Source organism: Camellia sinensis, chromosome 7, assembly GCF_055761805.1.
Source record: "Camellia sinensis isolate YWXY chromosome 7, ASM5576180v1, whole genome shotgun sequence".
Classification (NCBI taxonomy): domain Eukaryota; kingdom Viridiplantae; phylum Streptophyta; class Magnoliopsida; order Ericales; family Theaceae; genus Camellia; species Camellia sinensis.
Genome location: NC_138967.1, coordinates 126,878,393 through 126,892,122, shown reverse-complemented (window position 1 = coordinate 126,892,122; position 13,730 = coordinate 126,878,393). Strand labels below are relative to the sequence as shown.

Below are 13,730 nucleotides of genomic sequence, written 5' to 3'. Positions count from 1 at the left end.
ATATTTACAACCCATAATCTTTGCCTTTGTGCTTGAACTTGTGTTTCTTGTCGAAATTCAATTTTAAATTGAAGTTTGGTTTAGTTTTGAAAATTAATTTTGGATTTTTTTATTTTTCATATTTTTTTAGTGAATTTAATAAAAAAATTTCAAAAAAATTTACTTTTTAAATGTATTTAAGTTAGGTACATCTAAAAAGTAAAAACACTAAGCTTGCTTTGAAAATCCTGTGTGACAAACATATTTGAGTTGTATTCACATTTGTTTTGGTTGAAATGTTGTGATATTTTGAGTGTTTAGTGAATCAATACTCAATTGATCGGCCCTCAAAATCAGTTGCTTGAACTTCCTGAACAAGTCTTCTTGGACTGCTCGAGCGATTAAAAGGGCGCTGGAGCGAACATTTTAGCCTTGCAACATCTTAGCATGTGGATTGAGATCTTGCAAGCTTTACTTGATCGCTCAAATGACTAATTCTGCACTTGAGCAAACTTGGGAAGCTTGTAGTTTCTCAAACTGAGTTATTGAGATACTGAGAGGTTGGGTTTACTGCTCGAGCGATGGTCTGTGTGCTCGAGCAAAGGGACAGTTTCTAAAGGCATTTTGGAAGTTTAGAGTTTGTTACAATTGACTCATTAGACACATCACTCGAGCAGTCATTCCTATGCTCGAGTAGTCTATGTGAGTTTGTTAGGTTATAATCGCCTTGTATTTCTAGATTTGTATCTATCTCGTCCAGCATTCTCTTTAAAGACACCAAAAGTAAAGTGTGATTTCTATGAGAGTTTTGTTGATTTCCTCTTGTTAATTCATTGAGGTTTTTGCATATCTCATGGATTGAATTGTTTTCATGAAGAGGGTTGTTGTGATAGATCATCTTTTATAGCGTTCTACCGGTGGAATCCGGATTGAGTTAGAGCTTGTGGATTCAAGTTCAACAATGGATGAATCCTAGATAAAGAGTGGGCATTGAAGATTGAGAAAAGTCTTCGGTTGATCTTGTGTGGATTCATAAGTGAGTTGACTTGGTGAGATCTCTTCTAATCTTCATTCTCTTGTTAGTGGATTTGTTCACCCTTTTGGGTTGTGATTTTTTTTTTAATCACAATTGGAAGAGTTCAATTGTGTGTGTGTGTGTGTGTGTGTGTGTGTGTGTTTTTTTTGATTTAATATGTTAACCCATTGGTGTTTGATTTTTAATTTCTTAGATTCAATCTAAATCAAATCCTTCTAGGTTTGTTGATATAGAATGACTATTGTTTGGGATTTTGGATTATTGATAATGGCCTTGTTTGGCTAGAGGCTATTTGGCTAAAATAGCCAATAAGACAAAATGTTACATATAATCCATAATCATTTCATTTTTTCTTTAACAACCATCAAATATATATATATATATATATATATATATATATATATAAACTAACTATCATCCCAAACACAACTTTTTTAGTCAGGCTAAAATAGTCAAAAAGCCAAATAACCAACTAAAATAGCCTATTCCTAAATAGGGTCATAGATAATGAATCACATAACTTAGGTTTTTCAATTGGTATCAGAGCGGGTTAGTCGTTCTTTGACTGTGTTTTTATCAAAGCTTTAGGAGTGTGATCTTGTGTGATTTATGAATATTTATTCAATTTGTGTGGGTAATTCCACCGATTGTCCTCTTTTACTTGATGGAACAAGCTACTTGTATTGTAAAGCTCGCATGCGAGCTTTTTAAAAATCTATTGGTGTGAAAGTTTGGCATTTCGTCATCTATGGGTGGAGTAAACCTATAGTGACCATCGATAATGTCACAATTCCCAAACCAATTGACAAATTGGACATGGATGACTACCAAAACTCTAGCTGGAATAGCAAGGCTCTCAATTCTCTCTTTTACTTCATCACATCGGAGAAATTCCGTTGCATTTGGACATGTGAGGTACCAAAAGCGGCATAAGATATCCTTGAGATAATTCATAAGGGCACAACCTCTGTTAAATGTTCAAAACTTCAAGGCTCATCAATGGTTTTGTAATCCTTAAAATACGGGAGGATGAGACCTTTGTTGAGTTTTATGCCAAGCTCCGTGACATTATTAATTCTTGCTTTACTTTGGAAGAGAAAATCCTTGAGGTTAGGGGTGTTTGAAAGGTTTTGAGGTCCTTACCCAATCATTTCCAACCAAAGGTTATGGTTATAGAAGAGGTTCAAGATGTTAATAACCTAAAGTCGGACCAATTAGGTGGAAATTTGCAAACCTATGATGCACAACTTATTTCAAAGAAAAGAAAAAAGATGCTGCTAGATTTAATTGTACTCATGGAGATATAAAGAGTCCAGAGGTGGATGTGGAGTTTGATTCCGTACTGACAACTTTATTTACAAAACAATTCAAAAAGTTTTGAGAAAAAAACGCCTAATTTCAATGATTCAAATCCAAAGGACAAGGGTAATGACAAGTTCAAACCAGTTCTAAAACCAGAAAAAAAGATTACAAGAGGTCAAGGCATCAAGTATTATGAATGCCAATGCTTTGGTCATGTTGCTCTTGAATGTGCTAATAAGAAGAATAAGAAGAAAGTCTACACTGTGACTTAGGATGATAAATGTGGGACTGATAAAGAAGATGATGAGATTGGCTCGGTTGATGAAGATAGTGAAGGATCATACATGGCCTTCTATGCAACATTCCCTCAAACAACACCCAAGCAGTTAGTTTCCCATGAGGACCAAGTCCACACCAAGCACCCATATTTGTTGGGAGTAATTATCTTTATTGGAAGTGTAGGATGAGAGTGTTCTCATGGCTTGGAATCTGGATGGATGGCGCACTATCGAAGAAAAATTTGAAGTTCTATATGTGATCAATTTGGAAACACTTGAGAAAATTGTCAAGCCAATTGAGGAATGGAGTGCAAGTCAAAGGCAAAATATGGAGACTAGCTTGCGTGCCTTGAGTGAAATTTGACAGGCAATTTCTGAAGAAGAAAAGCAATGCATCTCTCATTATGAGAATACAAAAGATGCTTGGGAAACCCTAAGGCAATTTCATGAAATAGGGGAATCTTCTTTACAAGCATTTAGTACCTCAAGGTTCAATGCTCTAGTTGCAAGGTTGGACATTTCCACTAAAGAAGAGAATTTGACTGATAAACAAGAGGATGATTGTGCTTGCATGGGTCTTCTGAAAATGGAGAAACATCTAAAAGTGAGAATGAAGAGTTGGGAGATAAAATAGATGATCAAGAGCTTTATCAAGCCTATAAGTTGTACAAAGAATGTTACAACTTGTCAAAGTTGAATGACAAGCTCACCACCAGACTCAAGGTATGTGAGAAAAAGAGTGAAAAGCTTTCCAAGGCAAAGAAGCCATTAAAGTCTCAATTGATTGATAACATCTTTGTGCGAAACTCTTAGCTTGTGAATATGAGAGAAATGAGTAATTAAAAGCACATGAGTTGTGTGATGCAAAGATCGAATCTCTTGAAATGTCTCAAATTCAATTGGATGAGCAAGTCATCAAGGTAGAAGAAGACCTCAAGCGTGCTAAGGCTACTATTGGTCTTTGGAACAAAGGATCATAGACATTGGAAAATATCACAGGCTCACAACAAATGGGGTTTGACAAGAGCGAAATTGGCTTTGGTGATGACAAGATGCAAAAGTGGAATGCTTCCACGTCTCATAATACAAGGATTCCAGGAAAAGGGAAGCAAAATATGCACCATGGTGATGAGTCCCTCAACCACCCTAAGGTTGGTATGATCAAAGAGAGGAAGGTAAACTCTATTTTCATATGTCATCATTGTGGTAGGTTTGGTCATATTCACCCTTATTGCTTTGAATTGTATAGGAGGGTGTCTCAAAGAGGTATAAGAAATTCTAACACCTCTTGGGTTAGGAGACAACCTTTCATGTCTAAGTGGAATACTATAGGCAAAAATGATGTTCACAATGCTAAGACTCCACCAAGAACCGTGTTGAATCCACTCTTGTTAAGACAAGAATAGTTTAGGTGAGAAAGAGTGATTTGTCTTGTTTTGTTGTTCATACTACTTACAAAGCACATGACACATGCATGTGGTATTTTGATAGTGGTTGCTCTTGTCAAATGCCTGGTGACAAATCCTACTTCACATCCATTGAAAGATATGAAGGAGTTCTTGTTATTTTTAGAGATGTCAACACTTCTAGAGTCATTGGTAAGGATTTTATAAGTGCTTCTGGTCTTCCAAAGTTGGATAGTGTGTTACTTGTTGATAGACTTAAAGCTAATCTCTGAAGCATTAGTCAAATGTGTGACTTCTATCATGAGGTATTGTTTTTAAAGGATAAATGTCCGAATTTGGATAGAAAGGGAAATATCGTGATGCAAAATGTGCGCACATCTAATAATTGTTATGGGATAGTTGCTACTAGTGACCTCACTCGTCATTCAATTATCATGAGCAATCTAGACCTGTGGCATCAATAGTTAGGTCATATCAATTTCAAAAACCTAGCCAAGATAGCAATAAGAAGCTAGTGCGAGGCATACCCAAATTGGGTAAGTTAATAAACCAAGTGTGTGGGCTATGTTAGTTAGGAAAGCAATCTAGAACTCCACATAAGAAGGTGATTGGCCTTACAATCAAGCGCCCTCTTGAACTGGTTCATATGGATCTTATGGGCTCTACTCGCACTGAAAGCATTAGAGGTAAATGATACATTTTCTTGACTGTTGATGATTTCACCCATTTCTGATGGGTAAATCTTTTATGTGAAAAATCAAATACATTTGATGCTTTAAAGTCCTTGGTCATGAGAATCCAGAATGACAAGGTGTTACTATTAGGCATATCACAAGAATCCGTACTGATCATGGGCGTGAGTTTGAGAATAGATCCTTCTTGGATTTTTGTGATATGCATGGTATTAAACATGAGTTTTTTGCCCCTATTACTCCACAGCAAAATGGGGTTGTTGAGAGAAAAAACTGTGGTTTAAGAAATAGCGAGGGTTATGCTCCTAGGCAAGAAAGTACCTCTAAAGCTGTTTACGTTGTCAACCATGTGTATTTGAGGCACAATACATTACAAGCATCGTGTGAACTTTGGAAAGGCTTGAAACGTAATGTGCAATACTTCAAAATTTTCGGAAGTAAGTGCTACATCTTTAAGGATAAAAAGCCCTCGGGTAAGTTTGACGCTCGAAGTGATGAAGGGATTTTTCTAGGGTACTAAACCACGAGTAGAGATTTTCGTGTCTACAACCTTTGGACTCTATCTATTATGGAATTCATAAATGTGGTTGTAGATGACATAGATTCTCTTATGACATCTATTCATGAGGAGATAGAAGTTAAGCACTCTCCATTCACCATGGCTCACTCAAGTCAAGAGAAGTACAAGTATTGGATCATGATGCAAGCACCATCTCCTATGGCAAGTCCATCTACAAGGCATGTTCAAGAAGATACACTCATTGTTACTCATCATCTCCTTCACCTACCTTGAAGCCATCTACAAGAGTGAAATTGAATCACCCTATTCAACAAGTGATTAGGAGTGTAATGAAAATGTGAAAGCAACTTCAAGAGGAAGTATCACATATTTATTATGTTTCTTTGACTGAACCTACAAATGTGAAAGAAGCCTTGTGTAATGATTGTTGGATTAATTCTATACATGAGGAATTAGGTCAATCTGAATGTAATAAAATGTAGACCTTTGTACCTAGACCTAGCAATGTGAATGCGATACATATTAAATGGATATTTAAGGATAAATCTAATGAGAATTGCATTATTGTTCGTAATAAAGCTAGGTTGGTTGCTGAAGGGTATACTCAAGTTAAGGGAGTTGATTATGATGAGACGTTTTCCTTTGTTGCACATCTAAAATCTATTCATATCTTGTTAGCCATTACTGTTATGGTATATATGATCAATACAAAACTCCAAGACCCTAGCAAACAACCATGCACACAACGAATCTAGAACGGAAAAGTAAAAGAACATGAAAAACACACTCACGAAATAACACAAAAGATTTACGTGGTTCCCCCAAATCACGAGCTATATCCACGGAGTCATTGCGAATTTACCAAGATCAATATAAAAGGAGTTACAAGAGTCTCACACACACCATCTCACAAACTCTCTCACAATGATATATCTCTCATCTTCATTATTGTGTATCTCTCTGTAAGATCACAGAACTAATGAATGAATAAAAAATATAGAGCTACATGGGTGTATCTGTAGGATAGCCTCAAATCCAATCCTATATTAACAAGGAAACCAAAACTTAAACTAAGAAGGAAAAACTTGACTAAGAAGGAAATAATTTAAAGTCCAAATCTAACCAAAAACTAATTTCCTTGTTTCTTTTTCCTAATTTGATTAGGTTTAGTCTTGTTTCAACTCCACTAACAACAATCTCCCAGTTGGAGACAGATCAAGACATGAACAGTCTTCACTCATAACACTATAGAACATCGTAATGACTTGAACCATCAACCTCACATGCCGATACCAACTAAAGCTACACATAGCTTTGGCTTCTCAATTGTAACTACCTTGGTTAACATATCTGCACGATTTTCACTTGTGTTAATCTTCTCCAACCTGAACTTGCTATCTTCCAAGAGTGAACAAACAAAATGGTACTTTATATCAATATGCTTCGTTATTGAATGAAATACGGAATTCTTCGCAAAATGTATTGCACTTTGACTGTCACTGTACAACTTGCAATCATCAAACTTCTTCCCCAATTCACTTAAGAAACTTTCTAACCATACCATCTCTTTGCAAGCTTTTATAGTTGCAACATACTCTGCTTCTGTAGTTGAGATAGTCACAATCTTCTACAATTGAGAGACCTAACTTATTGTAGCACTACAAAGAGTAAACACATACCATGTCATGCTCTTCCTACTATTGATGTCATCTACTGAATCAGAATCAACATACCCAAGCAAGTTGATTTTTGTGCCGCCATACCAGAGAAGTAATGCCCCCAATTTTATTTACTCGGATATTTACCAAATTTCTCATTAGAGTCCAATTATACATCATAAATGTGGAAATTGAAATACAAAAGAAGAAATGGAAGTGTTGTCTCTCGCGTCATACAAATGATAAAGAATACAATTTAACGAATTACAATCTGTGCCCTTAGGCTTACATAAAATGTTACAAAATAAATAATTACAATGAAGGAACAACATCATTTCTACAACACTTTAACCTTCAATAAAAATTAACTTCTCGATCCTTGACTGATGCACTATAGACTTCGTACTTGAAGTTTTTTCAACGATTGGGACGGAACATAATGGTCCAGTAGGGATCTACAATAATTCTAAACAATAACACTTCATAGATAAAATTAATCATGATGCTCGATGTTATAAGTATATACATAGGGTGTCATTTGATATTCAAAATACACATGCATACATATACCTTTAAAAAATGATCCATTTTTAATAACCAAGAAATTTCATTTCTTTTTCTTTATTCTTACGATTCATTTATCATATTTCAAGAGACTGTTTCCTCAATTCCATTTAGTTTGACAAAAGCAATTTTAAGTATAGTTGATTACACTCTCACATCCACATATTTACCATTCCACAAAAATTAGGTAGCTGATTATATTATCACCAACAATTTAAAACATCTAATTATATCTATCGAGTACTCATCATATAACCATCATTATTCCACGAGTCATTTAATGATAAACACCTTCAAATACTCCCACATTTATTGGCTTCGGCACAGAAGGGCAATTGGGCACTTATCAATCCAATATCGTAACACTGACTATAACAAGTCACCAAATCATAGCACGATTTATCGGGCACTAGCTGGAAGGTATCGTAGCCTATCTTAACGCGCCACGCTTTACCGATGGCTAACCGCAGGGAAAGCATAATCTCCATATAGCTCCAGCCATTCACATGTTTTACTGGGCGCAAGCTAGAAGGTAAGAGAACCCTATCTCTATGTGCCATGCTTTACTAGTCATTATCTAGAAGGAATGCGGAACCTCTAACCACGCTTTACCGGGTGCAAACCGGAAGGAATGCATAACCTTTGTTAGAAGGAAATAGACCCTTCGTGTTGCTCATACATCACCACAACATTCTAATACATCACCACAACATTCTAAATTACACCACATAAATCAACAACACAGAATACATATAGTCTATTCAACAACAATCAACACCATCCTCCACCGATGGCCAAGGACAAAACTCTAGCAAAATCAATGAAACAAATAAAAATCTCACGATCACTATTCATTTACTCAATTTACATAAATATTCACCATTGACTTATTAGTCCCATAACTGAATCCACTTCTCTTTAATCATTATAACTACAATGAAACAAATTCAAAACACTCCCTTATTATTTCTCTTACAACAACTCTTTTCACCATGAGTTTAGCAATAATCTTATTTCTCAACATGATAAAATAAACATCATCAACATTAAAACACAAGATTCATTCCTTGGATTCAAAACCCTAACCCAAATCTACATGCTTTTCACAAATCTTTTTTCAATCCATGATATTATGCAATAGAAAAATACCACAAGTCTATCTATAACAAGGTATTGAAACGAAACAAGGAAATCCCTACCTCTCGAAGAGAAGGGAAGAAACCTAAAAATCTACCGGTGATGAAAAGACGATTTCCTCAGATCAAAAGGAAGCTCTTGCCATGCTCTGCGTTTTGGTATATGGAACTAGGGCTCAAAGATGGCTAAAAATAGATGAAATCAAGGGTTCAAGAACTTGGAAGCTCAAAAAGGTGAAAAAGAGACAGTGGAGAGAGAAAAAATCTAAAAAAGTGAGGAAGGTTGGGCCAAAAAGTTTCTTTGAAATGACTGATTTCGAACAGATCGCTCGAGCGATCAAAATTGAGCTTGAGCGGTGAATGAAAGCTCTCAGTATCTATACTTTCTTGAATAGGTCACTCGAGTAGTAAAAAGTGTGCTCAAGTGGTGAATCAAGATTTGCAGTATCTCAGACAATTTTGAAAAATAGAGCTGGAAGGGTCTATGCACACAACTCATATTTGCAAACTTTGAATGGGCATAACTTTATCATCTGGACTCCAGTTTTGGTCGTTCTTGTGTCTAAATCGAAGCCCCGAAAACAAGATTTTCAATGGTTCTAGCCTTTCATCAAGATTCAAAGTGTGGAGAGAGAAAATAATAAAAAAGTGAAGACTGCTCACAAACAACTATTCAAATTTGGGGTTTTTTTTTTTATAATTTTTTTTTTTTATCCAATCTCACACAACCATTAAGGTAATGCCTCATCCAAGAGCCAAACATGATTTTATTACACCAAGGAGTTCGAAATGCTATAACTGAGCCAAATCACTCGTATCTCTGAGATACCTGAATACTTACTTGACAATTTCCCAATGCTCTTTCCCGGGATTGTTCATAAATCTGCTAACAACTCCCATTGCATGGGCAATGTCTGGTCTCATACAGACCATGGCGTACATCAAGCTTCCAATGGTTGAAGCATCTAGTACCTTCGCCATGTATTCTTACTTTTCAAGTGTGGTTTCAGCTTGTTCCTTCGTCAATTTGAAGTGGTTTTCTAATGGAGTACCTGTAGGTTTTGCACAGTCCATGTCGAATCTCTTGGGTACTTTTTCAATGTACTCGGCCTATGATAGCTTTAGTTTCTTGTTCCTCCTATACTTGCTCATTCGCATCCCTAAGATCTGTTTTGCTGCACCCAAATCTTTCATTGTGAACTCTTTGGACAACTTCTTCTTGAGATTTGAAATCTCATCCATGCTTGAACCTGCAACAAGTATGTCATCTACGTACAAGAGAAATATTAAATACGAAGTGTCAAGCTTTTTGTAATAACCATAATGATCACCATAGCACCGATGGAAGCCTACATTTTCCATAAAGCTATCAAATTTTATGTACCATTGTCTAGTTCCTTATTTCAACCTATACAAACTCTTCTCCAATTTACATAATAGACTTTCTTTCCTAATCACATCATAGCCCTGCGGTTGATGCATGTAGATATCCTTTTCAAAATTATCATGAAAGATTGCAATTTTAACATCTAACTATTCTAGATTTAGATTTTCGACTACAACAATCCTAAGTACAGTACAAATTGTAAAAAATTTTACTGCGGGAGAGAAAATCTCAGTATAATCGATACTTGCCTTCTATTGGAAACCTTTCACCACCATCCTGGCCTTGTATCTTTTGGTGCCATCAGGTTTTTCCTTCAACCGGTAAACCCATTTATTATGTAGTAAAGATTTACCTTTGGGCAATTGTACCAGTTCCTAAGTCTGATTTGCCGCGAGAGACTCTATCTCGTCATCCATTGCGAGCTTCCACTTTTCCCTCATCTTAACCTATAAAGCTTCCTCATAACATTCTAGTTCACCATTATTAGTTAACAATAGATAATGCAAGAAAGGAGAACAACGATCAACATGCTTTGTTTCTCTTGTTGACCTCATAAGAGGTTTAGGAGTTTGCATCTTAGTGGGTGGTGCCAACTGTACATTGGTGTCTTGAGGTTCAAGTTTAACCATTTTAGATTCTTTAGTCATGTCATCAAGCATATATCTCTGTACACGACAGACTCATTAAACACTGCATACAAGTTTCTAATTTTTTTTTTTGATTTTTCAAGTCCCAAAATCAATATCCATAATTATCAGAGCCATACCTAATACAAGACTTGGGACCTAATTTATTTCTTTTTATCAGAATCAATGTGAACATAAGAGATACAACCAAATATTTTCAAATACCGCAAATTTACCTCTTTACCAGTGTACGCTTCTTTTGGGATTCTGCAATTTAGGGGAATTGAAGGACCTTTGTTAATTAGATATGTTGATGTACTCACAGCATCTTCACAAAACTGTTTTGGCAAACCGACATTAATCCTCATGCGTCTAGCACGTTCCAAGATTGTTTGGTTCATGCACTTAGCCACACCGTTTTGCCGCGGTTTGCCCGAAATTGTTGTCACATGTCAAATTCCATTCTCTGCACAATATTTTTCTAGAGTGCCATCTATGTACTCGCTACCATTGTTGGACTTGAGACACTTCAATTTTGAATCTATCTCATTCTCAACCAAACTTTCCACTTTTCGCAGATGTCAAACACATTAGATTTATTTTTCAAAAAATATATCCATAATTTTTGGGTAGAATCATCAATAAAAGTGACAAAATAACTAGAGCCTCCAAGAGATCTTATTGGAGATGGTCCCCACACGTCTGTATGAACTAACTCCAATCATTCTGACTTTTGAGCTCTCAGAATTTTAGTGAAAGTAATCCTTTTCTGTTTTCCCAAGATGTAGTCTTCATAGAAATTCGAGTTCAAAGACTTCAAACCTGGTAGTTTCCCCTTTGACATCAGAACCTTCATTCATTTCTCACTCATATGTCCAAGTTGGCGGTGCCATATGCCGGTTTTGACTTTTGATGATGTTATTGCAATCACACTATAGGTACCCGATGTCATGTAGAGAGTACCTTCCCTTTTTCCATGAGCCACTACCATGGCTCCTTGGTCATCTTCCACGTATCACCGGCGAAGATTGTCACAATACCGGAACCTGTGAGTTAGGCAACTGAAATCAGATTCTTCTTCAAACATGGCACATGTCTAACATATTGATTTTCAAAGTTGTTCCATTGGGGTGGTTTATTTATACTTCACCTTTGCCAATTATGTTGCAGGCTTCATCATTTCTAAGGTACACCTTCCGAAATTACTTGAGACATAATTTTCGAGTAATTCTTTGTGCGAGGTAGTGTGAAACGATGCACCAGAATCAATCATCCTTGATTCTCCACGAGTTTCTAAAGACAACATGAGTTCTTTAGAACCCTCTTCATCAAAAACATTCACGAACTCCTTCTCGCCTTGATTATTGTCATTTTGCTTCTTAACTTTGCAATCTCGCTTTGTGTGACCAGTCTTACTACAACCCAAGCACTTGCCTGTAAACTTTAGTCGAGATGGAGATTGAGCATTCCTGGATTTACTTGTGTTTCTCTTCTTATTGCTGCCCTTGTTGGGCTTCCTGCTTTTGTAGTCAATTGTTAATGTCGAACTAGAGCTTTTGCCATTATCTTTTCTTCAGGTGTTTTTACTCAGAACTAAATCCATTATGTTATCCATGCCCAACTTTGCTGAACCGGTGGAATTGCTCATTGCAACAGCCAACAAATTCTAACTCTCAGAAAGACTTGATAGCAGTGCTAAGGCCTTGACATCATTGATTTTCAAAGTTGTTCCATTGGGTTGGTTTATCTTTTGTCTATGCTTATCTTTTCCTTTGCACTCTGACATGCTTGAACATCATTCAATATACAAACAAAGTTTCATTCTTGATAGTACATGGCTCATAGTGAATGCGTTTGCTCTGCTTAGCATGCTCTCTTTCAGTAAACATCCTCAGGTCAAGCAAGTATAGAAATGTTCACATAATTGATCAAACATCTTTATAGACCTCTAGCAGTGTATCTCATGTTTCTCTTAAGAAGTTGACCTATGTTAGCATATCTTGGGTGATATTGATTCTCTTACCAGCCCTCCATCATTTCATTGTACTTGTCATTTATGGCTTGAAGAAAGGGCTACCTCAAAGTTACCAACCATCACTTCACTACTTTCTATGCTTCTCTAGTTTGGGTTCTATATTCTTGAGAGTGAAAGTCGTCTATAATAGCTCAAGAAACAAATAAAAAAAAATGTTGTCGTTGGTTTGAGGGGGAGCACTTCAACAAATACCCCTTGATCACTAGTGATTAGACTTTTCTCAATGTTTCATAGATTTTTTTGTAAGGGGTCCAACCACTAGATCACTACTAGGATTGACTCTAGCGTTTGTGGGCATCCAAGGACTGCACACACACACTTCTTATAAGAGAAAACATGTCTAGGTTGAGCCATTTAATCCTGTGTGTGCCATGTGCTTTTGTGTATGCTTGCCTTGTTTACAATTGCTCCCATGCTCTTTATGTCTCACTCGCAAGTTGAGTGATTCATGGTCTTGCAGATAGTATCATCTCTGTGCCACAAAATGCAAATTAACTAAAATTAAAAAAATTCATTTAAAAAATAAATCACAAAAACAAAAAACTCAAAATAGTCTTTATTTTTTTTTGCCAAAAAAAGAATTAATCATTAAAAATACATACATGATTAGGAGTAGGGGTGCTTGTTGATCGGGTTGGGTTGGGTGGCGTCCCATTCATCATCCGTCTGAACTTAAGCGGATTGGAAAAAAATAATCCACATTCGTCGGCTTAGTTAGCAGATCTGGATTGAGCTGGCCATGCAAGTTGGCGGGTAGATGTGGATCAATTTGTTAGTTTGAGTTTTACTATTTTATTTTTTTTGGGAAATATTTTAGAGTAATTTTTTTCAATATTTTGAGGGGCCTTATTTGAGTCCAAATTTTTTCTTCATTTTTTATTATTAAAATAAAGGCCAAACTTTCATATTTCATATATAACTAATATTATTACTAAACAAAATGTCTTTTTTTTAACGTACAAAGCATAAAAATATAACATCATATTCTAAAGCGGGTTGGTGGATTGGTTTGGATTGGGTGGCCTCTTATCTACCTTTTGTCTGAATATAGGCGGATTTGAAAAATCTCCATCTACATCTGTCTGCCTATATTATCGAAACCGCTTAGAAG

At 36.1% G+C, this 13,730-nt stretch overlaps 1 protein-coding gene across 3 annotated transcripts in view; it reads left to right on the top strand.

The window, feature by feature from the left end:
• Positions 1 to 13,730, top strand: part of LOC114272602 (disease resistance protein At4g27190) — a 63,215-nt gene that overhangs the window by 1,179 nt on the left and 48,306 nt on the right. The gene's annotated exons all lie outside the window — the stretch shown is intronic.